The following is a 22,500-nucleotide window of genomic DNA, read 5'->3' as shown; positions in this document are numbered from 1 at the left end:
TTAGCAAAGAAAGAAATTAGCTGTTATAACAATGTGATGATGAACACTTACTTTTTAATTGACTTGCATTCTTGTGGATAGAACAATGAAAACATCAACCTCTAACAATATATATATCAATAATAAATGTGGCAGCAGTGGGATCCGCCTCCGAAGAGACTGGAGCCTTAATCCAGCGCCTTAGACCGCTCGGCCATGCTACCTCATGGGTGCAGTGTTCATGTGGCTCAAAAATCTATCAAATGATTATTTAAATGTGTTTTGTTCACTTTATATGAAGTAACAAATCATATTGAGATTTATTAGAGCATTCACATATGGTGAGGGTTAGGTACGTGATACTGGGGCTTGGGTTTCTGGTGGTCATTGCAATATTAGGGACATCTCAATGCTCACAATACTGACACTTGCTAGGCAAGCCTTCTAACTTTCAACATCGAGCTCCTAACTCTAACACTGAACATACCTGCAGCCTATCCTTAATTCTTTTGGTTCCAATGCCTAACCCCAAAACCTCTTAGTATCTTACCATGACCCTTCCTATCTGCATCATAACCTTAAACATACTCCTATAGTTTCAAACTCTTAACCTCCCTTCTTAGTGCCTAACCATTACCCCACCCCCTGCCATTGAACCATAACATCCCCTACACATAGGACAGAGTTCCAAAATCAGTCGTTTTACCAGTGTTTGGGATTCTGCTATCAGTTTCCTGACTTGCAGCTTCCCGAATGCCAGGATGCCCAATTGTAATCACTTCAAGTTAATTTTTATGTCTCTACAGTCTTTAGAAATATTTTTGAAAAGTATCTAGTAAATATGATAAACTTTTTTGAACTCTGTTGTTGAATTGTCCCAGCAACTATCATACACCAGATAGAATTTGAACTTTAAGAGAAAATAACTGATTTTGTTTTTGGAAGATAATTATGGCAGCAGTGGGATTTGAACCCATGCCTCCGAAGAGACTGGAGCCTAAATCCAGCGCCTTAGACCGCTCGGCCATGCTACCACACTTAAAGGTAACTCATAGTTTCTCACAGTCTGGAATCTAGAACTAGAATTACAGAAAATGTTGTTGTTGTATTAAAGAAATACGTAAAAATATGTTTTATGTTAAGCATTTTAGATGCTCCTAACATAAGTGAGAAAAGATTTTTTTTAAAAAGAATATTGGTTGCCATGCAATCTAGATGAGAAATGGTTAATTTTTAATTAATTTGCATTTTAGTCGAGTTTACCACTTTGAAACCAATCACTGAAAAAACATATTGAGATTTATTAGAGCATTCACATATGGTTAGGGTTAGGTACGTGATACTGGTGCTTGGGTTTCTGGTGGTCATTGCAATATTAGGGACATCTCAATGCTCACAATACTGACACTTGCTAGGCAAGCCTTCTAACTTTCAACATCGAGCTCCTAACTCTAGCACTGAACATACCTGAAGCCTATCCTTAATTCTTTTCCTTCCAATGCCTAACCCCAAAACCTCTTAGTATCTTACCATGACCCTTCCTATCAGCATCTTAACCTTAAACATACTCCTATAGTTTCAAACTCTTAACCTCCCTTCTAAGTGCCTAACCATTACCCCAACACCTGCCATTGAACCATAACATCCCCTACACATAGGACAGAGTTCCAAAATCAGTCGTTTTACCAGTGTTTGGGATTCTGCTATCAGTTTCCTGACTTGCAGCTTCCCGAATGCCAGGATGCCCAATGCATCCAATTGTAATCACTTCAAGTTAATTTTTATGTCTTTACAGTCTTTAGAAATATTTTTGAAAAGTATCTAGTAAATATGATAAACTTTTTTGAACTCTGTTGTTGAATTGTCCCAGCAACTATCATACACCAGATAGAATTTGAACTTTAAGAGAAAATAACTGATTTTGTTTTTGGAAGATAATTATGGCAGCAGTGGGATTTGAACCCACGCCTCCGAAGAGACTGGAGCCTAAATCCAGAGCCTTAGACCGCTCGGCCATGCTACCACACTTAAAAGTGGCTCATAGTTTCTCACAGTCTGGAATCTAGAACTAGAATGACAGAAAATGTTGTTGTTGTATTAAAGAAATACGTAAAAATATGTTTTATGTTAAGCATTTTAGTTGCTCTTAACATAAGTGAGAAAAGATTTTTTTTTAAAAAAGAATATTGGTTGCCATGCAATCTAGATGAGAAATGGTTAATTTTTAATTAATTTGCATTTTTGCCGAGTTTACCACTTTGAAACCAATCACTGACATTTTCTTTGGAAAATGTATATGGCAGCTTTGGGAAGTTAGCAAAGAAAGAAATTAGCTGTTATAACAATGTGATGATGAACACTTACTTTTTAATTGAATTGCATTCTTGTGGATAGAACAATGAAAACATCAACCTCTAACAATATATATATCAATAATAAATATGGCAGCAGTGGGATTTGAACCCACGCCTCCGAAGAGACTGGAGCCTTAATCCAGCGCCTTAGACCGCTCGGCCATGCTACCTCATGGGTGCAGTTTTCATGTGGCTCAAAGATCTATCAAATGATTATTTAAATGTGTTTTGTTCACTTTATATGAAGTAACAAAACATATTGAGATTTATTAGAGCATTCACATATGGTTAGGGTTAGGTACGTGATACTGGGGCTTGTGTTTCTGGTGGTCATTGCAATATTAGGGACATCTCAATGCTCACAATTCAGACACTTGCTAGGTAAGCCTTCTAACTTTCAACATCGAGCCCCTAACTTTAACACTGAACATACCTGCAGCCTATCCTTAATTCTTTTTCTTCCATGCCTAACCCCAAAACCTCTTAGTATCTTACCATGACCCTTCCTATCTGCATCATAACCTTAAACATACTACTATAGTTCCAAACTCTTAACCTCCCTTCTTAGTGCCTAACCATTACCCACCCCCTGCCATTGAACCATAACATCCCCTACATATAGGACAGAGTTCCAAAATCAGTCGTTTTACAAGTGTTTGGGATTCTGCTATCAGTTTCCTGACTTGCAGCTTCCCGAATGCCAGGATGCCCAATGCATCCAATTGTAATCACTTCAAGTTAATTTTTATGTCTCTACAGTCTTTAGAAATATTTTTGAAAAGTATCTAGTAAATATGATAAACGTTTTTGAACTCTGTTGTTGAATTGTCCCAGCAACTATCATACACCAGATAGAATTTGAACTTTAAGAGAAAATAACTGATTTTGTTTTTGGAAGATAATTATGGCAGCAGTGGGATTTGAACCCACGCCTCCGAAGAGACTGGAGCCTAAATCCAGCGCCTTAGACCGCTCGGCCATGCTACCACACTTAAAGGTAACTCATAGTTTCTCACAGTCTGGAATCTAGAACTAGAATTACAGAAAATGTTGTTGTTGTATTAAAGAAATACGTAAAAATATGTTTTATGTTAAGCATTTTAGATGCTCTTAACATAAGTGAGAAAAGATTTTTTTTAAAAAGAATATTGGTTGCCATGCAATCTAGATGAGAAATGGTTAATTTTTAATTAATTTGCATTTTAGTCGAGTTTACCACTTTGAAACCAATCACTGACATTTTCTTTGGAAAATTTATATGGCAGCTTTGGGAAGTTAGCAAAGAAAGAAATTAGCTGTTATAACAATGTGATGATGAACACTTACTTTTTAATTGAATTGCATTCTTGTGGATAGAACAATGAAAACATCAACCTCTAACAATATATATATCAATAATAAATGTGGCAGCAGTGGGATTTGAACCCACTCCTCCGAAGAGACTGGAGCCTTAATCCAGCGCCTTAGACCGCTCGGCCATGCTACCTCATGGGTGCAGTGTTCATGTGGCTCAAAAATCTATCAAATGATTATTTAAATGTGTTTTGTTAACTTTATATGAAGTAACAAAACATATTGAGATTTATTAGAGCATTCACATATGGTTAGGGTTAGGTACGTGATACTGGGGCTTGGGTTTCTGGTGGTCATTGCAATATTAGGGACATCTCAATGCTCACAATACTGACACTTGCTAGGCAAGCCTTCTAACTTTCAACATCGAGCTCCTAACTCTAACACTGAACATACCTGCAGCCTATCCTTAATTCTTTTCCTTCCAATGCCTAACCCCAAAACCTCTTAGTATCTTACCATGACACTTCCTATCAGCATCTTAACCTTAAACATACTCCTATAGTTTCAAACTCTTAACCTAACTCTAACCCTTCTTAGTGCCTAACCATTACCCCACCACCTGCCATTGAACCATAACATCCCCTACACATAGGACAGAGTTCCAAAATCAGTCGTTTTACCAGTGTTTGGGATTCTGCTATCAGTTTCCTGACTTGCAGCTTCCCGAATGCCAGGATGCCCAATGCATCCAATTGTAATCACTTCAAGTTAATTTTTATGTCTTTACAGTCTTTAGAAATATTTTTGAAAAGTATCTAGTAAATATGATAAACTTTTTTGAACTCTGTTGTTGAATTGTCCAAGCAACTATCATACACCAGATAGAATTTGAACTTTAAGAGAAAATAACTGATTTTGTTTTTGGAAAATAATTATGGCAGCAGTGGGATTTGAACCCACGCCTCCGAAGAGACTGGAGCCTTAATCCAGCGCCTTAGACCGCTCGGCCATGCTACCTCATGGGTGCAGTGTTCATGTGGCTCAAAAATCTATCAAATGATTATTTAAATGTGTTTTGTTCACTTTATATGAAGTAACAAAACATATTGAGATTTATTAGAGCATTCACATATGGTTAGGGTTAGGTACGTGATACTGGGGCTTGGGTTTCTGGTGGTCATTGCAATATTAGGGACATCTCAATGCTCACAATACTGACACTTGCTAGGCAAGCCTTCTAACTTTCAACATCGAGCTCCTAACTCTAACACTGAACATACCTGCAGCCTATCCTTAATTCTTTTCCTTCCAATGCCTAACCCCAAAACCTCTTAGTATCTTACCATGACCCTTCCTATCTGCATCATAACCTTAAACATACTCCTATAGTTTCAAACTCTTAACCTCCCTTCTTCTTTAAATGATTTTTATTCAAATTTTTTGCTTACACAGAAAAACACTTATGTTAAAACATAATAGAATATTACAGTAAGATATAAATACAATAAGTACTAGACATTACACACTAACATGAACACACTATAAATGTCTGCATTGTTCAGTATCGCCAGGGCAGCTCGAAGCTTGATTTGGAACTGCCCCCGGGATAACCACGGGAGTGGTGGGGGAGAGGTAAGGAGAGAGAAGAGAAGGAAAGACAATGAAGAAACCAAGAAAAAGGGCGATCGGAGGGGAAGCATTATTAGTGATGAAGAGAAGAAAAAGAAATAAAAATAAACTGGAAAAGAAATTTTTTACCACCCGTGCTGCATATTAGTGCAATTTTTATATTGAAATATTTTAACATCAAGATAAATAAATAAAAAAGAAAAATTCATCAATACATGCTCAGTGCTTAAACATCAATTAATTATTATCTGTGCATTAACTGTGCATATATATTACTAAATTAACTGTGAAATAGATTTTTTCTTTATCAAAACTAGTATACTTTTTCAATTATTTATAATATATTGAGTGATACCAAATAGCCCAAATTTTATAAAAATTTTCCATACTCTTCTTGTACAAATATACCTCCCTTTCGTTTTTAAAAGTGTAATTCACCAGGTTTATCCATTCTTTAATGTCTGGGGCTCTTGTATCTAACCACAGTCTAGCAATACATACTTTTGCCAAAGATAACAGAATTATGGCCAGCCGTCGATCACTGTTTAATAGTAAATTGGGGAGATGTATACCCAGGATTAAACACGAGGGAATAGGATCTTTAGGGAGTAGACCCAGACCATGCATTATATTATTAACATGGCTCCAGAATTTTTGTATTTCCGGGCATTGCCATACTAAATGAAAAAAGTTACAATTCATCCCTTGACATTTTGGACATTTGTCAGGATTATGCTTAGAGAATTTACTAATAGTCTCCGGTGTATAATAAATTCGATGGACTATGTTGTATTGTATCTGTTGAACTCAGATAGAGTATGTCGATTCAGTAATATTCTTAAGAGACTTCTCCCAATCGGCTAGCGCTATATCGGGGATATCCCCTCGCCACTTATTCAGGAGGCCTAACAATTGGTCCTGCTGAGCTAAATCCATTATATATCTATAGAATCTCGATAGACATTTTTTTTGACCACTTTCCCTAATTAGAGTTTTAATAGGGTTATCCTGGATAACTCTCCCCTCAGGTTTAAAATATTCCATTAACACCCCTTTAATCTGGTAATAATACAAAAGCATATTGGACGTCGCCCCATATTCTTCCTGAAGTATACTAAAGGATTTAACCTTATTATATGAGACCACTTGACCCAGCTGATTTATTCCCAGTTCGTTCATTTTAATTCTGGTACTCTGAAATTCAGGCTTACTTAATGGATCCAAACAGAATATCGGAACTTCTGGATCTATCCCCTTATATCCACATAACCCAGAGCACCCCTTCCAAATTTTTATGGCTTGATTTATTATATATGGATTTTTCTTTCTAGTTCGTCCCCATTGAATCACCTGAGTGGGAGTATAGCCAGGATAGAAAGACTCAATCAGTCTCAATAATTCTTTTGTTTGATAATCGCTAATAATCCATTCCCTCAGGTGTGTCAACTGGGCAGCAAAATAATAATTCTTGAAATTAGGTAGAGCCCAGCCCCCTTTTTCTTTTGGTCTAGTAAGTGTCTCCTATTTGATCCTTGGGGTTTTATTTCTCCAAATAAACGAAGCAAATATACCATTAAGTTTCTTAAAGAATGAACTAGGAATATAGATAGGGGAATGATGCAGTATATAAAGAATTTTAGGTAATATAATCATCTTTATCAAATTCACTCTACCTATATTAGTTAGGGGGAGCTTCATCCAGTTATTACAGCGATCTTTTATTTCTACAATCAGGGGTGTTAGATTATGGGCAATGTATCCCTTAGGGTCTGTGGCTATTACCACCCCCAGATATGTACAGTACTCTACTACCGGGATTTGAAGAATCATTTTTGATCGGACGATATCGTTGGGTCTGCTCCTACCGGGGCCTATCAATATATGAGATTTATCTCTATTTATCACTAGCCCCGAATATTTTCCAAATTCCTGAATTGCATATAGTATTCTAGGGAGGTCCCTACCGTAATTCGTTGTACCTACTAAGATGTCGTCCGCATACAAAGAGACAAGACCGTCCAGTCCATCCCCAAACCTATCCGCACTACATAAAATTCCCCTCAATCTACAAGCCAGAGGCTCAATTGCCAATGCGAACAGGGTGGGGGAGAGGGGGCAGCCCTGCCTAGTACCGCGGGTAAGCGGGAAAGGTTCAGTTGTATAGCCGTTAACAGATATCCGTGCGGTTGGGGAGTGATAAATAGAGAAAACTCTGTTAATAAACACTTGCCCAAATCCAAAGGCCTCTAATACAGTTCTTAAGTATAGCCATTCTACTGAATCAAAGGCCTTCTGAGTATCGAAAGAGGCCACGGCAAGATCTGAAGCATCCCTAGTCCCATACTGTAGAAAGGAAAAGACCCTCCGCAGATTAATAGCGGTTGATTGTCCGGGTCTGAAGCCCGTCTGATCTGGGTGCACTATTTCATTTAGGACTGAATTCAGTCTTCTTGCTAATATAGCAGCATAGATTTTTTCATCGACTGTAAGTAGGGAAATAGGTCTATAAGACTCTACCTTTAGCGGGTCTTTTCCATTCTTCAGAATCACAATGATAACTGCCTCTGACATGGATTGGGATAACCTTGCCTCTTCTTCCACCGACTGATAAATATATGTAAGTCTTGGGGCCAATATATCCGAAAAGACCCTGTACAATTCTACCGGGAGGCCGTCAGCACCTGGTGCCTTCCCCCCGAAAGATTCTTTATTGCGAATATAACTTCCTCATTGGTAATTGGCTGATCGAGTATCGCGGACGCCTCCAACGACAGTTTGGGCAAATCTATACCTAAAATATAGTTTTTGCATTCTATCCCGCTAACCTTTATCTTAGACTGGTATATTTCTTTAAAGTAGGAGGCGAGCCTATCTGCTATCTTGGGTGTTTCAGTTATAATTTCCCCGGTGTCTGTTTTTAAACTCACAATCGTGTTAGCTGGTCTATCTAACTTTGACATATATGCCAACAATTTCCCAGCCTTATCACCATGCAAATAATTTCTATGGGAATTTTTTAATAATCTATACTTGGCCATATCCTGTAGATGGCATATCCAGGCTCTTTGCGCGCTTAGCCATTCCTGTCTACTGACCTCGGCCCTGTCTAATAAAAACTTTTGTTCAAGGGTCAACATATTCTTTTCCAGGGTCAACTCTGCTGCGTATATTGATCTTTTAATCTGGGCAGTCTCTTTTATCAGAATACCCCTTATAAATGCTTTAAATGAATCCCATACAACCATTGGGTTTGCTGAGTCGACATTGATACCAAAATAACCGTCCATCTCTACCCTAATTAATTCTGGATCCAGCTTCACCAGCCATCCAGGCCAAAACTTCCAATAAGAATTCCCTCGAAGAGACTCAGTATCATACTGGATAACTAGTGGAGCGTGATCAGAAATACCTCTAGCATGATATTCGATCTCAGAGATCTTGTTGACATAGTCTTTGGGAACAAATGCTAAATCGATTCTTGAAAAGTTATTATAAGAGGGAGAATAGCATGAAAATTGACTTCTATCTGGGAATTTAACCCTCCAAGCATCGATCCAGCCCAATTCAGATACAATCTTAGCAAACTTTGTACAACCAGCAGTATTAGTAGTTCTGGGAGACCATATATCCACCTTATGGTCCATTACCATGTTGAAATCCCCAAGACACACGTAGACATTGTCTGGTCTAGCTGCAATAAAATCCATTGCCTTATATATCACCTCAAATTTAAATGGAGGAGGTATATAAATAGCTAGAATATTGAGTCTCACAGCATTTACCAGACATTCCAAGAAGACGTATCTCCCGTACTGATCAATCTCTACTGATATTGGTTCAAATGCCAGTGATTTTTTAATTAATACAGACACCCCTCGTGATGCATTAGTAAAAGAAGCATGATAGGCCTTCTGCAGCCATGGGCGCCTAAGTGATAATTGCTTTTCCCCATATAGATGTGTCTCCTGTAAACATATTATCTCTGCTCCCAAGTGCTTACATTGATTAAGAACAAGAGACCGCTTAACTTTATCATTGAGGCCTCTGCAGTTCCAGGTCAAAATTCTAACCATAACTCAATTTAAAAATATCAAAACCTGAAACTGAGGCTGTCTCTAATTATTTCTCCCTCCTCATGCTCCCACTCCTCCTCCCTCTCCCTTAGCAGACAAGTACTAACAGGACACACAACATAGAACATAAACCCCCTCACCTCCCCCCTCCCTGTATAACCTCCCAATAAGGCATACCTAGAAAATATACCCCCCCCATATCCCTCTTCTTCTGGAGCTCTACCTAAATACCACCCCTAGTGCGGGCTGAGCTCCGGGCATCCTATACAGTATTTCACACAACATAAACATTAATTATCTCTCTTAATTTCCCGCGGACAAAAAAAAACAAAAAAAAAAAAAACAAGAAAAACCTGACGCACATCCTTCCAGAATATTACACAATTGTGGCTACTCCGTGTTCAGTTGCACCTTCCCAGGGTGCGCTGTATCCATCCAACTAGATACCTCCTGAACTGACTCAAAAAATTTTACAGATCCTCCATCAATTACTCTAAGCCGTGATGGATATAACATTGAATATTTGATACCCAAGTCCCGCAATCTGGCCTTAGCCTCACGGAATTTGGCTCTATCACGTTGGACTTCATGGGGTAAGTCAGGGAACGCAGCCACCCTAGATCCTTTATATCCAAAGTCCACCTTTTCCCTTATCAGTCTAAGAACTTTATCACGGTCTCCATAGTGTAAAAATCTCGCGATCATTGTACGGGGCGAACCCCCAGGGATGGGAGGACGTGACGGGATTCGATGGGCTCTCTCAATATGGAACACTGCAGATAAATTCGCTTGGCCAAGTTCTTTTTTGAGCCATTCCTCTAGGAAAGCTTCAGGCTCTCTCCCTTCCACTCTCTCCTCTAGACCAATAAAACGAACATTATTCCGTCTCATCCGACCTTCCAGGTCGGTGTGCTTAACCCTAAGTTCGGAGAGTTGGGATGTTATCGTATCAACTTGTTTTTTTAAGGGTTGTAGAGTGTCTTCCACGGTAGACATCCTTTTCTCTATCTCCATAACCCTTTCCCTTGTCTTCTGGGCATCATCTCTAATGAGCATTATATCGGACTGAAGTTTATCAATCTGTTGTGAGAGACGTTGTTCACTGTTATTGACTGCGTCTAAGACTTGCTGCAGGGTTATCTCTGTAGGCTGCTGAACCTTTGACGGTTGATTTTTAGAGGGAGAGGTCTGAGGAGTAGTATTTTGAGAGGAATTGCTAGACTGGGTCTGAGACTGTGTGCGTGCATATTTTTCAAGGCGAGCGGCCGCCGCAGTCTGACCAGTCTTCCCCATTTTGTAATAGATTTACAATTCAATTAAAGTCAATTAAAGTAAATTCCACACTGTGCTATAGCCAATTAAGAGCTTATGTATTGCTATATATTTTTACAGTTCTCTAGGCCGTATGGTTACTCAATATGCTCACATGTGCATGCAGAAAGTTCGTCCAAATCTTTTCAGGGGGACCTATGCGCACGCACACTAGACACTTTGATTCCTACTGTATCTGTGAGTATGCCTAACCCCTTTGGCACCGGATTACTCAGTTCTCTGAGCTGATATGGCACATAAAGGGTTCTCCTGCCTTTATTACCAGCCCCTCTCTATCTTGACGCTGATTTGAAAGGGTAATCTTCTGTAATAAGAGCAAGCTCCGTCATCCAGACCCTCACAGCTGGATCAATAACTTGGCTCCGTTTTTACAAGGAACCACTACAGTCTCTCGCACTCACCACATCCACCCGCCGTCTCTCGTCCGGCGTGACAGTCAGCCTCAATGGTGTTTCACCTGAGCGCGGCTGTAGGAAACAAGCCTGTAGAATCCCGCACCTGGCCTCTCACTCCGAGTGCGGATGTCCTGCAAGGGGAATCTTTTATCATTCACTTCTGCTCTCACAATTCTCTGCAGCGTCAATCCCCGTCGTCTCTCACCCGGTGTAGATTGTTCTTCTCCTGCAGAACCAGCTCGTAGTTGGAGTCAACAGCTTTATCTGGCCGCAGGCAGTAGTTCTCTCCTTGTCTCTCCCTCAGAAGGCAGAGCGCATATCACTCGGCATGCCACGCAGCGAGGCTCGACTTCTCGGCAGTGCTGTAGAGTGCGCGCCGTCTCACACCCGGCGTGCACTTCGCGCTCACTGCGTCTCGCTGATGTAGTGACTTCCTCCTCTTGCTTGCGGTGTTGGAGAGCTCACTTTAATTGTAATATATAATAAGGAAGGTTCAGGGCAGGGCTCCGGTCATTACCACCTCAGGGCATCACACCATATAACTGCTCCGTGCCGGTTCCACAGCATAGAAAGAGTGCGTCAGGGCTTCCTTAAGGATCAATACGGGAACATAGAGAGAGTCGTGCAGCCCGGAGCTCAGCACATCTGAGCTCACTCATGCACCGCCGTGGTCACGCCCTAACCTCCCTTCTTAGTGCCTAACCATTACCCCACCCCCTGCCATTGAACCATAACATCCCCTACACATAGGACAGAGTTCCAAAATCAGTCGTTTTACCAGTGTTTGGGATTCTGCTATCAGTTTCCTGACTTGCAGCTTCCCGAATGCCAGGATGCCCAATGCATCGAATTGTAATCACTTCAAGTTAATTTTTATGTCTCTACAGTCTTTAGAAATATTTTTGAAAAGTATCTAGTAAATATGATAAACTTTTTTGAACTCTGTTGTTGAATTGTCCCAGCAACTATCATACACCAGATAGAATTTGAACTTTAAGAGAAAATAACTGATTTTGTTTTTGGAAGATAATTATGGCAGCAGTGGGATTTGAACCCACGCCTCCGAAGAGACTGGAGCCTAAATCCAGCGCCTTAGACCGCTCGGCCATGCTACCACACTTAAAGGTAACTCATAGTTTCTCCCAGTCTGGAATCTAGAACTAGAATTACAGAAAATGTTGTTGTTGTATTAAAGAAATACGTAAAAATATGTTTTATGTTAAGCATTTTAGATGCTCTTAACATAAGTGAGAAAAGATTTTTTTTAAAAAGAATATTGGTTGCCATGCAATCTAGATGAGAAATGGTTAATTTTTAATTAATTTGCATTTTAGTCGAGTTTACCACTTTGAAACCAATCACTGACAAAACATATTGAGATTTATTAGAGCATTCACATATGGTTAGGGTTAGGTACGTGATACTGGTGCTTGGGTTTCTGGTGGTCATTGCAATATTAGGGACATCTCAATGCTCACAATACTGACACTTGCTAGGCAAGCCTTCTAACTTTCAACATCGAGCTCCTAACTCTAACACTGAACATACCTGCAGCCTATCCTTAATTCTTTTCCTTCCAATGCCTAACCCCAAAACCTCTTAGTATCTTACCATGACCCTTCCTATCAGCATCTTAACCTTAAACATACTCCTATAGTTTCAAACTCTTAACCTCCCTTCTTAGTGCCTAACCATTACCCCACCACCTGCCATTGAACCATAACAGCCCCTACACATAGGACAGAGTTCCAAAATCAGTCGTTTTACCAGTGTTTGGGATTCTGCTATCAGTTTCCTGACTTGCAGCTTCCCGAATGCCAGGATGCCCAATGCATCCAATTGTAATCACTTCAAGTTAATATTTAGGTCTTTACAGTCTTTAGAAATATTTTTGAAAAGTATCTAGTAAATATGATAAACTTTTTTGAACTCTGTTGTTGAATTGTCCCAGCAACTATCATACACCAGATAGAATTTGAACTTTAAGAGAAAATAACTGATTTTGTTTTTGGAAAATAATTATGGCAGCAGTGGGATTTGAACCCACGCCTCCGAAGAGACTGGAGCCTTAACCCAGCGCCTTAGACCGCTCAGCCATGCTACCTCATGGGTGCAGTGTTCATGTGGCTCAAAGATCTGTCAAATGATTTTTTAAATGTGTTTTGTTCACTTTATATGAAGTAACAAAACATATTGAGATTTATTAGAGCATTCACATATGGTTAGGGTTAGGTACGTGATACTGGGGCTTGTGTTTCTGGTGGTCATTGCAATATTAGGGACATCTCAATGCTCACAATTCAGACACTTGCTAGGTAAGCCTTCTAACTTTCAACATCGAGCCCCTAACTCTAACACTGAACATACCTGCAGCCTATCCTTAATTCTTTTTCTTCCATGCCTAACCCCAAAACCTCTTAGTATCTTACCATGACCCTTCCTATCTGCATCATAACCTTAAACATACTACTATAGTTCCAAACTCTTAACCTCCCTTCTTAGTGCCTAACCATTACCCCACCACCTGCCATTGAACCATAACATCCCCTACACATAGGACAGAGTTCGAAAATCAGTCGTTTTACCAGTGTTTGGGATTCTGCTATCAGTTTCCTGACTTGCAGCTTCCCGAATGCCAGGATGCCCAATGCATCCAATTGTAATCACTTCAAGTTAATTTTTATGTCTTTACAGTCTTTAGAAATATTTTTGAAAAGTATCTAGTAAATATGATAAACTTTTTTGAACTCTGTTGTTGAAATGTCCCAGCAACTATCATACACCAGATAGAATTTGAACTTTAAGAGAAAATAACTGATTTTGTTTTTGGAAGATAATTATGGCAGCAGTGGGATTTGAACCCACGCCTCCGAAGAGACTGGAGCCTAAATCCAGCGCCTTAGACCGCTCGGCCATGCTACCACACTTAAAAGTAGCTCATAGTTTCTCACAGTCTGGAATCTAGAACTAGAATTACAGAAAATGTTGTTGTTGTATTAAAGAAATACGTAAAAATATGTTTTATGTTAAGCATTTTAGTTGCTCTTAACATAAGTGAGAAAAGATTTTTTTTTTTAAAAAGAATATTGGTTGCCATGCAATCTAGATGAGAAATGGTTAATTTTTAATTAATTTGCATTTTAGCCGAGTTTACCACTTTGAAACCAATCACTGACATTTTCTTTGGAAAATGTATATGGCAGCTTTGGGAAGTTAGCAAAGAAAGAAATTAGCTGTTATAACAATGTGATGATGAACACTTACTTTTTAATTGAATTGCATTCTTGTGGATAGAAAAATGAAAACATCAACCTCTAACAATATATATCAATAATAAATATGGCAGCAGTGGGATTTGAACCCACGCCTCCGAAGAGACTGGAGCCTTAATCCAGCGCCTTAGACCACTCGGCCATGCTACCTCAGGGGTGCAGTGTTCATGTGGCTCAAAAATCTATCAAATGATTATTTAAATGTGTTTTGTTCACTTTATATGAAGTAACAAAACATATTGAGATTTATTAGAGCATTCACATATGGTTAGGGTTAGGTACGTGATACTGGTGCTTGGGTTTCTGGTGGTCATTGCAATATTAGGGACATCTCAATGCTCACAATACTGACACTTGCTAGGCAAGCCTTCTAACTTTCAACATCGAGCTCCTAACTATAACACTGAACATACCTGCAGCCTATCCTTAATTCTTTTCCTTCCAATGCCTAACCCCAAAACCTCTTAGTATCTTACCATGACCCTTCCTATCAGCATCTTAACCTTAAACATACTCCTATAGTTTCAAACTCTTAACCTCCCTTCTTAGTGCCTAACCATTACCCCACCACCTGCCATTGAACCATAACATCCCCTACACATAGGACAGAGTTCCAAAATCAGTCGTTTTACCAGTGTTTGGGATTCTGCTATCAGTTTCCTGACTTGCAGCTTCCCGAATGCCAGGATGCCCAATGCATCCAATTGTAATCACTTCAAGTTAATTTTTATGTCTTTACAGTCTTTAGAAATATTTTTGAAAAGTATGATAAACTTTTTTGAACTCTGATAAACTTTTTTGAACTCTGTTGTTGAAATGTCCCAGCAACTATCATACACCAGATAGAATTTGAACTTTAAGAGAAAATAACTGATTTTGTTTTTGGAAGATAATTATGGCAGCAGTGGGATTTGAACCCACGCCTCCGAAGAGACTGGAGCCTAAATCCAGCGCCTTAGACCGCTCGGCCATGCTACCACACTTAAAAGTAGCTCATAGTTTCTCACAGTCTGGAATCTAGAACTAGAATTACAGAAAATGTTGTTGTTGTATTAAATAAATACGTAAAAATATGTTTTATGTTAAGCATTTTAGTTGCTCTTAACATAAGTGAGAAAAGATTTTTTTTTAAAAAAGAATATTGAATGCCATGCAATCTAGATGAGAAATGGTTAATTTTTAATTAATTTGCATTTTAGCCGAGTTTACCACTTTGAAACCAATCACTGACATTTTCTTTGGAAAATGTATATGGCAGCTTTGGGAAGTTAGCAAAGAAAGAAATTAGCTGTTATAACAATGTGATGATGAACACTTACTTTTTAATTGAATTGCATTCTTGTGGATAGAAAAATGAAAACATCAACCTCTAACAATATATATCAATAATAAATATGGCAGCAGTGGGATTTGAACCCACGCCTCCGAAGAGACTGGAGCCTTAACCCAGCGCCTTAGACCACTCGGCCATGCTACCTCAGCCTTAATTCTTTTTCTTCCATGCCTAACCCCAAAACCTCTTAGTATCTTACCATGACCCTTCCTATCTGCATCATAACCTTAAACATACTACTATAGTTCCAAACTCTTAACCTCCCTTCTTAGTGCCTAACCATTACCCCACCACCTGCCATTGAACCATAACATCCCCTACACATAGGACAGAGTTCCAAAATCAGTCGTTTTACCAGTGTTTGGGATTCTGCTATCAGTTTCCTGACTTGCAGCTTCCCGAATGCCAGGATGCCCAATGCATCCAATTGTAATCACTTCAAGTTAATTTTTATGTCTTTACAGTCTTTAGAAATATTTTTGAAAAGTATCTAGTAAATATGATAAACTTTTTTGAACTCTGTTGTTGAATTGTCCCAGCAACTATCATACACCAGATAGAATTTGAACTTTAAGAGAAAATAACTGATTTTGTTTTTGGAAGATAATTATGGCAGCAGTGGGATTTGAACCCACGCCTCCGAAGAGACTGGAGCCTAAATCCAGCACCTTAGACCGCTCGGCCATGCTACCACACTTAAAAGTAGCTCATAGTTTCTCACAGTCTGGAATCTAGAACTAGAATTACAGAAAATGTTGTTGTTGTATTAAAGAAATACGTAAAAATATGTTTTATGTTAAGCATTTTAGTTGCTCTTAACATAAGTGAGAAAAGATTTTTTTTTAAAAAGAATATTGGTTGCCATGCAATCTAGATGAGAAATGGTTAATTTTTAATTAATTTGCATTTTAGCCGAGTTTACCATTTTGAAACCAATCACTGACATTTTCTTTGGAAAATGTATATGGCAGCTTTGGGAAGTTAGCAAAGAAAGAAATTAGCTGTTATAACAATGTGATGATGAACACTTACTTTTTAATTGAATTGCATTCTTGTGGATAGAAAAATGAAAACATCAACCTCTAACAATATATATCAATAATAAATATGGCAGCAGTGGGATTTGAACCCACGCCTCCGAAGAGACTGGAGCCTTAATCCAGCGCCTTAGACCGCTCGGCCATGCTACCTCAGGGGTGCAGTGTTCATGTGGCTCAAAAATCTATCAAATGATTATTTAAATGTGTTTTGTTCACTTTATATGAAGTAACAAAACATATTGAGATTTATTAGAGCATTCACATATGGTTAGGGTTAGGTACGTGATACTGGGGCTTGGGTTTCTGGTGGTCATTGCAATATTAGGGACATCTCAATGCTCACAATACTGACACTTGCTAGGCAAGCCTTCTAACTTTCAACATCGAGCTCCTAACTCTAACACTGAACATACCTGCAGCCTATCCTTAATTCTTTTCCTTCCAATGCCTAACCCCAAAACCTCTTAGTATCTTACCATGACCCTTCCTATCTGCATCATAACCTTAAACATACTCCTATAGTTTCAAACTCTTAACCTCCCTTCTTAGTGCCTAACCATTACCCTACCCCCTGCCATTGAACCATAACATCCCCTACACATAGGACAGAGTTCCAAAATCAGTCGTTTTACCAGTGTTTGGGATTCTGCTATCAGTTTCCTGACTTGCAGCTTCCCGAATGCCAGGATGCCCAATGCATCCAATTGTAATAACTTCAAGTTAATTTTTATGTCTTTACAGTCTTTAGAAATATTTTTGAAAAGTATCTAGTAAATATGATAAACTTTTTTGAACTCTGTTGTTGAATTGTCCCAGCAACTATCATACACCAGATATAATTTGAACTTTAAGAGAAAATAACTGATTTTGTTTTTGGAAAATAATTATGGCAGCAGTGGGATTTGAACCCACGCCTCCGAAGAGACTGGAGCCTTAATCCAGCGCCTTAGACCGCTCGGCCATGCTACCTCATGGGTGCAGTGTTCATGTGGCTCAAAAATCTATCAAATGATTATTTAAATGTGTTTTGTTCACTTTATATGAAGTAACAAAACATATTGAGATTTATTAGAGCATTCACATATGGTTAGGGTTAGGTACGTGATACTGGGGCTTGGGTTTCTGGTGGTCATTGCAATATTAGGGACATCTCAATGCTCACAATACTGACACTTGCTAGGCAAGCCTTCTAACTTTCAACATCGAGCTCCTAACTCTAACACTGAACATACCTGCAGCCTATCCTTAATTCTTTTCCTTCCAATGCCTAACCCCAAAACCTCTTAGTATGTTACCATGACCCTTCCTATCTGCATCATAACCTTAAACATACTCCTATAGTTTCAAACTCTTAACCTCCCTTCTTAGTGCCTAACCATTACCCCACCCCCTGCCATTGAACCATAACATCCCCTACACATAGGACAGAGTTCCAAAATCAGTCGTTTTACCAGCGTTTGGGATTCTGCTATCAGTTTCCTGACTTGCAGCTTCCCGAATGCCAGGATGCCCAATGCATCCAATTGTAATCACTTCAAGTTAATTTTTATGTCTCTACAGTCTTTAGAAATATTTTTGAAAAGTATCTAGTAAATATGATAAACTTTTTTGAACTCTGTTGTTGAATTGTCCCAGCAACTATCATACACCAGATAGAATTTGAACTTTAAGAGAAAACAACTGATTTTGTTTTTGGAAGATAATTATGGCAGCAGTGGGATTTGAACCCACGCCTCCGAAGAGACTGGAGCCTAAATCCAGCGCCTTAGACCGCTCGGCCATGCTACCACACTTAAAGGTAACTCATAGTTTCTCACAGTCTGGAATCTAGAACTAGAATTACAGAAAATGTTGTTGTTGTATTAAATATGTTTTATGTTAAGCATTTTAGATGCTCTTAACATAAGTGAGAAAAGATTTTTTTTAAAAAGAATATTGGTTGCCATGCAATCTAGATGAGAAATGGTTAATTTTTAATTAATTTGCATTTTAGTCGAGTTTACCACTTTGAAACCAATCACTGACATTTTCTTTGGAAAATTTATATGGCAGCTTTGGGAAGTTAGCAAAGAAAGAAATTAGCTGTTATAACAATGTGATGATGAACACTTACTTTTTAATTGAATTGCATTCTTGTGGATAGAACAATGAAAACATCAACCTCTAACAATATATATATCAATAATAAATGTGGCAGCAGTGGGATTTGAACCAACGCCTCCGAAGAGACTGGAGCCTTAATCCAGCGCGTTAGACCGCTCGGCCATGCTACCACACTTAAATGTAGCTCATAGTTTCTCACAGTCTGGAATCTAGAACTAGAATTACAGAAAATGTTGTTGTTGTATTAAAGAAATACGTAAAAATATGTTTTATGTTAAGCATTTTAGTTGCTCTTAACATAAGTAAGAAAAGATTTTTTTTTAAAAAGAATATTGGTTGCCATGCAATCTAGATGAGAAATGGTTAATTTTTAATTAATTTGCATTTTAGTCGAGTTTACCACTTTGAAACCAATCACTGACAAAACATATTGAGATTTATTAGAGCATTCACATATGGTTAGGGTTAGGTACGTGATACTGGTGCTTGGGTTTCTGGTGGTCATTGCAATATTAGGGACATCTCAATGCTCACAATACTGACACTTGCTAGGCAAGCCTTCTAACTTTCAACATCGAGCTCCTAACTCTAACACTGAACATACCTGCAGCCTATCCTTATTTCTTTTCCTTCCAATGCCTAACCCCAAAACCTCTTAGTATCTTACCATGACCCTTCCTATCAGCATCTTAACCTTAAACATACTCCTATAGTTTCAAACTCTTAACCTCCCTTCTTAGTGCCTAACCATTACCCCGCCACCTGCCATTGAACCATAACATCCCCTACACATAGGACAGAGTTCCAAAATCAGTCGTTTTACCAGTGTTTGGGATTCTGCTATCAGTTTCGTGACTTGCAGCTTCCCGAATGCCAGGATGCCCAATGCATCCAATTGTAATCACTTCAAGTTAATTTTTATGTCTTTACAGTCTTTAGAAATATTTTTGAAAAGTATCTATTAAATATGATAAACTTTTTTGAACTCTGCTGTTGAATTGTCCCAGCAACTATCATACACCAGATAGAATTTGAACTTTAAGAGAAAATAACTGATTTTGTTTTTGGAAGATAATTATTGAAGCAGTGGGATTTGAACCCACGCCTCCGAAGAGACTGGAGCTTAAATCCAGCGCCTTAGACCGCTCGGCCATGCTACCACACTTAAAGGTAACTCATAGTTTCTCACAGTCTGGAATCTAGAACTAGAATTACAGAAAATGTTGTTGTTGTATTAAAGAAATACGTAAAAATATGTTTTATGTTAGGCATTTTAGATGCTCTTAACATAAGTGAGAAAAGATTTTTTTTAAAAAGAATATTGGTTGCCATGCAATCTAGATGAGAAATGGTTAATTTTTAATTAATTTGCATTTTAGTCGAGTTTACCACTTTGAAACCAATTACTGACATTTTCTTTGGAAAATTTATATGGCAGCTTTGGGAAGTTAGCAAAGAAAGAAATTAGCTGTTATAACAATGTGATGATGAACACTTACTTTTTAATTGAATTGCATTCTTGTGGATAGAACAATGAAAACATCAACCTCTAACAATATATATATCAATAATAAATGTGGCAGCAGTGGGATTTGAACCCACGCCACCAAAGAGACTGGAGCCTTAATCCAGCGCCTTAGACCGCTCGGCCATGCTACCTCATGGGTGCAGTGTTCATGTGGCTCAAAAATCTATCAAATGATTATTTAAATGTGTTTTGTTCACTTTATATGAAGTAACAAAACATATTGAGATTTATTAGAGCATTCACATATAGTTAGGTTTAGGTACGTGATACTGGGGCTTGGGTTTCTGGTGGTCATTGCAATATTAGGGACATCTCAATGCTCACAATACTGACACTTGCTAGGCAAGCCTTCTAACTTTCAACATCGAGCTCCTAACTCTAACACTGAACATACCTGCAGCCTATCCTTAATTCTTTTCCTTCCAATGCCTAACCCCAAAACCTCTTAGTATCTTACCATGACCCTTCCTATCTGCATCATAACCTTAAACATACTCCTATAGTTTCAAACTCTTAACCTCCCTTCTTAGTGCCTAACCATTACCCCACCCCCTGCCATTGAACCATAACATCCCCTACACATAGGACAGAGTTCCAAAATCAGTCGTTTTACCAGTGTTTGGAATTCTGCTATCAGTTTCCTGACTTGCAGCTTCCCGAATGCCAGGATGCCCAATGCATCCAATTGTAATCACTTCAAGTTAATTTTTATGTCTCTACAGTCTTTAGAAATATTTTTGAAAAGTATCTAGTAAATATGATAAACTTTTTTGAACTCTGTTGTTGAATTGTCCCAGCAACTATCATACACCAGATAGAATTTGAACTTTAAGAGAAAATAACTGATTTTGTTTTTGGAAGATAATTATGGCAGCAGTGGGATTTGAACCCACGCCTCCGAAGAGACTGGAGCCTAAATCCAGCGCCTTAGACCGCTCGGCCATGCTACCACACTTAAAGGTAACTCATAGTTTCTCACAGTCTGGAATCTAGAACTAGAATTACAGAAAATGTTGTTGTTGTATTAAAGAAATACGTAAAAATATGTTTTATGTTAAGCATTTTAGATGCTCTTAACATAAGTGAGAAAAGATTTTTTTAAAAAGAATATTGGTTGCCATGCAATCTAGATGAGAAATGGTTAATTTTTAATTAATTTGCATTTTAGTCGAGTTTACCACTTTGAAACCAATTACTGACATTTTCTTTGGAAAATTTATATGGCAGCTTTGGGAAGTTAGCAAAGAAAGAAATTAGCTGTTATAACAATGTGATGATGAACACTTACTTTTTAATTGAATTGCATTCTTGTGGATAGAACAATGAAACCATCAACCTCTAACAATATATATCAATAATAAATATGGCAGCAGTGGGATTTGAACCCACGCCTCCGAAGAGACTGGAGCCTTAATCCAGCGCCTTAGACCGCTCGGCCATGCTACCTCATGGGTGCAGTGTTCATGTGGCTCAAAGATCTATCAAATGATTATTTAAATGTGTTTTGTTCACTTTATATGAAGTAACAAAACATATTGAGATTTATTAGAGCATTCACATATGGTTAGGGTTAGGTACGTGATACTGGGGCTTGTGTTTCTGGTGGTCATTGCAATATTAGGGACATCTCAATGCTCACAATTCAGACACTTGCTAGGTAAGCCTTCTAACTTTCAACATCGAGCCCCTAACTTTAACACTGAACATACCTGCAGCCTATCCTTAATTCTTTTTCTTCCATGCCTAACCCCAAAACCTCTTAGTATCTTACCATGACCCTTCCTATCCATGCTACCACACTTAAAGGTAACTCATAGTTTCTCACAGTCTGGAATCTAGAACTAGAATTACAGAAAATGTTGTTGTTGTATTAAAGAAATACGTAAAAATATGTTTTATGTTAAGCATTTTAGATGCTCTTAACATAAGTGAGAAAAGATTTTTTTTAAAAAGAATATTGGTTGCCATGCAATCTAGATGAGAAATGGTTAATTTTTTATTAATTTGCATTTTAGTCGAGTTTACCACTTTGAAACCAATCACTGACAAAACATATTGAGATTTATTAGAGCATTCACATATGGTTAGGGTTAGGTATGTGATACTGGTGCTTGGGTTTCTGGTGGTCATTGCAATATTAGGGACATCTCAATGCTCACAATACTG

At 38.4% G+C, this 22,500-nt stretch overlaps 18 non-coding genes across 18 annotated transcripts; all 18 read right to left on the bottom strand.

Annotated features, from left to right (window-relative positions):
* Positions 1–931: 931 nt before the first annotated feature.
* On the bottom strand, positions 932–1,013 carry TRNAL-UAG (transfer RNA leucine (anticodon UAG)). The gene has a single exon. It is a non-coding gene; the product is annotated as a tRNA-Leu (tRNA).
* A 907-nt stretch (positions 1,014–1,920) lies between these two features.
* Positions 1,921–2,002, bottom strand: TRNAL-UAG (transfer RNA leucine (anticodon UAG)). The gene has a single exon. It is a non-coding gene; the product is annotated as a tRNA-Leu (tRNA).
* A 419-nt stretch (positions 2,003–2,421) lies between these two features.
* On the bottom strand, positions 2,422–2,503 carry TRNAL-AAG (transfer RNA leucine (anticodon AAG)). The gene has a single exon. It is a non-coding gene; the product is annotated as a tRNA-Leu (tRNA).
* A 735-nt stretch (positions 2,504–3,238) lies between these two features.
* On the bottom strand, positions 3,239–3,320 carry TRNAL-UAG (transfer RNA leucine (anticodon UAG)). Its single transcript has one exon. It is a non-coding gene; the product is annotated as a tRNA-Leu (tRNA).
* A 1,244-nt stretch (positions 3,321–4,564) lies between these two features.
* Positions 4,565–4,646, bottom strand: TRNAL-AAG (transfer RNA leucine (anticodon AAG)). The gene has a single exon. It is a non-coding gene; the product is annotated as a tRNA-Leu (tRNA).
* A 7,445-nt stretch (positions 4,647–12,091) lies between these two features.
* Positions 12,092–12,173, bottom strand: TRNAL-UAG (transfer RNA leucine (anticodon UAG)). Its single transcript has one exon. It is a non-coding gene; the product is annotated as a tRNA-Leu (tRNA).
* Positions 12,174–13,898: 1,725 nt separating this feature from the next.
* Positions 13,899–13,980, bottom strand: TRNAL-UAG (transfer RNA leucine (anticodon UAG)). Its single transcript has one exon. It is a non-coding gene; the product is annotated as a tRNA-Leu (tRNA).
* Positions 13,981–14,398: 418 nt separating this feature from the next.
* TRNAL-AAG (transfer RNA leucine (anticodon AAG)) lies at positions 14,399–14,480 on the bottom strand. The gene has a single exon. It is a non-coding gene; the product is annotated as a tRNA-Leu (tRNA).
* Positions 14,481–15,226: 746 nt separating this feature from the next.
* On the bottom strand, positions 15,227–15,308 carry TRNAL-UAG (transfer RNA leucine (anticodon UAG)). The gene has a single exon. It is a non-coding gene; the product is annotated as a tRNA-Leu (tRNA).
* A 417-nt stretch (positions 15,309–15,725) lies between these two features.
* On the bottom strand, positions 15,726–15,807 carry TRNAL-AAG (transfer RNA leucine (anticodon AAG)). Its single transcript has one exon. It is a non-coding gene; the product is annotated as a tRNA-Leu (tRNA).
* A 466-nt stretch (positions 15,808–16,273) lies between these two features.
* Positions 16,274–16,355, bottom strand: TRNAL-UAG (transfer RNA leucine (anticodon UAG)). Its single transcript has one exon. It is a non-coding gene; the product is annotated as a tRNA-Leu (tRNA).
* A 416-nt stretch (positions 16,356–16,771) lies between these two features.
* TRNAL-AAG (transfer RNA leucine (anticodon AAG)) lies at positions 16,772–16,853 on the bottom strand. Its single transcript has one exon. It is a non-coding gene; the product is annotated as a tRNA-Leu (tRNA).
* Positions 16,854–17,590: 737 nt separating this feature from the next.
* Positions 17,591–17,672, bottom strand: TRNAL-AAG (transfer RNA leucine (anticodon AAG)). Its single transcript has one exon. It is a non-coding gene; the product is annotated as a tRNA-Leu (tRNA).
* A 737-nt stretch (positions 17,673–18,409) lies between these two features.
* TRNAL-UAG (transfer RNA leucine (anticodon UAG)) lies at positions 18,410–18,491 on the bottom strand. Its single transcript has one exon. It is a non-coding gene; the product is annotated as a tRNA-Leu (tRNA).
* Positions 18,492–19,884: 1,393 nt separating this feature from the next.
* TRNAL-UAA (transfer RNA leucine (anticodon UAA)) lies at positions 19,885–19,967 on the bottom strand. Its single transcript has one exon. It is a non-coding gene; the product is annotated as a tRNA-Leu (tRNA).
* Positions 19,968–20,383: 416 nt separating this feature from the next.
* Positions 20,384–20,465, bottom strand: TRNAL-AAG (transfer RNA leucine (anticodon AAG)). The gene has a single exon. It is a non-coding gene; the product is annotated as a tRNA-Leu (tRNA).
* A 737-nt stretch (positions 20,466–21,202) lies between these two features.
* TRNAL-UAG (transfer RNA leucine (anticodon UAG)) lies at positions 21,203–21,284 on the bottom strand. The gene has a single exon. It is a non-coding gene; the product is annotated as a tRNA-Leu (tRNA).
* A 414-nt stretch (positions 21,285–21,698) lies between these two features.
* Positions 21,699–21,780, bottom strand: TRNAL-AAG (transfer RNA leucine (anticodon AAG)). Its single transcript has one exon. It is a non-coding gene; the product is annotated as a tRNA-Leu (tRNA).
* Between the last annotated feature and the right edge of the window lie 720 nt (positions 21,781–22,500).

The sequence above is a fragment of the Crinia signifera genome, chromosome 6 (assembly GCF_055691185.1).
Source record: "Crinia signifera chromosome 6, ASM5569118v1, whole genome shotgun sequence".
Taxonomy (NCBI): domain Eukaryota; kingdom Metazoa; phylum Chordata; class Amphibia; order Anura; family Myobatrachidae; genus Crinia; species Crinia signifera.
This window is presented reverse-complemented; position numbering and strand designations above follow the sequence as displayed.